This window comes from Triticum aestivum, chromosome 5B, assembly GCF_018294505.1.
Source record: "Triticum aestivum cultivar Chinese Spring chromosome 5B, IWGSC CS RefSeq v2.1, whole genome shotgun sequence".
Classification (NCBI taxonomy): domain Eukaryota; kingdom Viridiplantae; phylum Streptophyta; class Magnoliopsida; order Poales; family Poaceae; genus Triticum; species Triticum aestivum.
Window position 1 is genome coordinate 678,479,502 of NC_057807.1, and position 3,695 is coordinate 678,483,196.

Consider the following 3,695-nt stretch of genomic DNA (forward strand, 5'->3'; position numbering starts at 1 on the left):
GACAAATCGAAAGCACCACACATCACACGACACTCTCCATCAACGTCATGATAAATATCATCCGAACATAGATATCAAAACCCTTATTAAATTGTTTAATTTCGATAACTCACAACCGCTCCGTAGCTAACAAGCGAAATTGTTGAGTTCTAAAAAGAAAAGGAAGAAGCAAATTCAACGATAATTGCATATTCTATATACTCCTCAAGTCTTAGCTAGCTGCTTTAACAATTTGTCTACCTTGTGTCTTTCACACGAACCTACAGTTCGATGTGCTTAGTTTTTGAACGTCAAGTCAAACAATTGTGTCAGGCGTGCTTAATCTGAAGCAACGTACCCACCAGTGTGGAAGGAGCCGTTAATTGATGTCTGAGAGCTGCAACATTTATTTCTTATTCAAGGAACAATATTCCCTAATAATTCACTGAACGATGTCATGACATATGCATTTTGTAGTCCGTCCAGGAACGCGCTTTCCTGTCCTCTTGTCGTTTGGCTGCTATCCAGTTTCCTAAACTAAACCAAACTTCATGGGAACTCTTGGGATCAACGGTCTGATGGCATATCCTGGAATCTTATTTATCTGAGCTGAAGCGTGTCCCAGGAGGACGAGGTGACATAGGTACGTACTTCTTCTGTTTTAAATTACTCGTCGCTGAAGTGGATGTATCTGGAACTAAAATACATCTAGATATATCCATACGTGCGACAAGTAATTCGAAACGGAGGGAATACATGAGAACAGTCTACGTATACGTATGTGAGTACACAGATTTGACCACCTTTGTGTTGGCTCCGTGCAGAACACACATGGCATTTGGCGGCCGTGGTACCCATGATTATGCTTTTCCACGAGAATTGAGACGACAAGCACAAGACGCTTCGTACGAGTATAAAAATATTGTGAATCCCGACGGAAATAAGAGCTCTGCTAAGTGCTAAGGCAACAAATAAGAGATGCCCAAAAGCAGAAGATACATGTGAATTTCTAAAAAAAAAAAAGAAGAAGAAGCAGAAGATACATGACTCCCCAGAGCTGACCTCCTGAAGACCATCCTACATGCCAGTAAACCAGGACTTGTCCTGCTGCCTACATAGCGGGTGTCACTGCTGTAAAAAAGTAAAGAGTAAAAATAAACATCGAGTCAAAACATTCCATAAAAAGACCCGCTCGATATCCTTATCCTTATCCTCGAAACTCACACTCCTAAATAGTTCAGATTGGATAACCCACGACTAGCAAATTTAATGAGTTTTGAAAAAAAAAAGAAGAAGTAAACTCAACGAACATTGCATATTTTATACGCCTCAAGGCTTAGCCGCTTTAACAATTCTTGTGATAATTTTAATTACCAAAATTGGGTCTTTCACACGAACCACAGTAGGCCGTGATTAGTTTTTGAACGTCAAGTCAACCACGGCGCCAACTGTGTCAAGTGTGCCATAATTTGAAGCAACATGCCTACCTGCCGGTCAACTGGTGTGACAGGAGGGAAATTGGTATCTTGGTAGGTTGCAATATTTATTTCTTATTCAAGAAATAATGCAAGTTTTTCATACTCCCTCAGTTCACAAATATAAGAAGTTATGGATATCTCAATATGGGCTACATATGGGCTGAAATGAATAAAAAAAACACTAAAACGTGTCTATATATACATCCAATTCAGAAAAAAAATATAACATCTTATATTTGTAGGATATTGAGGCAGTGCCCCTTACATTATAACTCATAAGTACAATCCCCTTCCCCGGAGCACATTGTTTCTCGATACCGGGACCTCGGCCACGCAAAAGGGTAACCATATGGCGCCGCTGCCTCGACATCCACTGCTTCTGACGGCGAAGAGATCCATGCAAGTTGTTACGTGCTTACTACCCACCGCCTCCAAGGAGGAAGTCACACAACCACCGTCATTGCCCGCTATAGCGACCTTGCGCTAGGCATTTATCCCAGTGAACCCACAACCCCACGGGGGGTGGAACAGAGCTCCACAAAAAGGCCTCCAAGGAGGGGTCCGCCGACATCATGCCGCCGTTGTTGGCAGCAACCAAAGGTCGGAACTGGACTTTTGCTAGAGCTCCTTCACCCACCATCGAGAAAGGGGGGACATCCAAACACATCGGAAGCATCGTACATGGCACAACGTCACCATCCACGTCATGATAGAAATCATCTGAACCTAGATATCAAATTCAAAACCCTTATTAAATTGTTTAGCTTTAATGACTCATGACTCCGTGACAACCAACAAGCAAAGTTTGTTGAGTTCCAAAAATACGATAATTGCACCTTTCGTACTCCTCAAGCCTTAGCAGCTTTAACAATTCTTGTCATCATTTTTTCTACCAAAATTGCGTCGTTCGCACAAACCAACAGTCCGCTATGTTTAATTTTTGAACGTCAAGTCAAACAATTGCGTCAAGCGTGCTTATTTTTTAAGCAGCGTACCACCGGTGTGGAAGGAGCCACTAATTGGTTTTCTTATGCTCAAGAAACAATGTAGGATATTCAATATTCACTCAGCCAACGATCATCCATGGGTTGAACGATGCCATGTGGGGGGACGACAGATGCATTTTGTCGTCCGGAACACGCTTTCCTCTCCTCTTGCCGATTTGGTCGCTATCCAGATTTCCAAACTGAACCAAACTGCGTGGGATTTTTTTTTAAAAACTTCTGACATATTCATCCCCAATCATGATAGTATAATTAACACTAGAAATAATGAAAATTACATCCCGATCCATAGACCATCTAGTGATGAATACATGCACGAAAGCGAGCTGAAGGCACGCCGCTGTCACCACCCCTCTCTCGCCGGCACCGAGCAAAACTTCTTGTGGTAGACCAGTCGGAAAGTCGTCATCTAAAGCCTCATAGGACCAGCCAAGGTTTTGGATTCCGAATGGAAGAATTTTCTGGGAGATTCTCGGTTAGCACGATTACCGAGAAATACCGAACATATTTCGGATGAAATTTAAAAGTGAATTTTAAATTCAAATTCTTTTCAAGTAGATATAGATAAGATTTAAAACTGCATAGAGCACATAGTTGATGGCATCGCAGTGGAATGTCGTGCACGCGCTAAGTGATGAGATCGTGAGTTCGATTAATGCGGGACCATGCTTGTTTTATCATGTACGTATTCTGAAAAATAAACAAAAAAAGTTGTATAAAAGGCATGACTCAAACCAGTGCCCTCTCAATGAGGTATAAGTACAAGACTACCACCACACCACAACAACTTTTGGTGATATTATAGAGATGCTATGTTATTGTAGTATTCTTTGGACGTAGAAAATCAAAAAATTCAATTTTTTTTAACTCGGGATACATCTTTTACGTGGGGCAACGAGAAGCTTAGTAACCGCCCGGTATCCGTTTTTCTCGGGCGGTACCAAAACCATGGGACCAGCGCATCAGAATAGCAACCGCCATCGATGAAGAGACGTGTAGACCGGAAGACTTCAACCTGAAAACCCACGAATGATGACGAACGAAGACTAGATCTGAGTGGATCCATCAAAAACAATCACCGACTGTATCCTGTGAGATCCGCAAGAGACACACCTCCCCACGGACCTCCGACAATGCTAGATGCACCATAGAAATGATGGCAAATCGAGAAGAACCTTATTCGATCTTTAAGAAGCTGACGTCGGGATACATCTTTTACATGGGGCAACGAGAA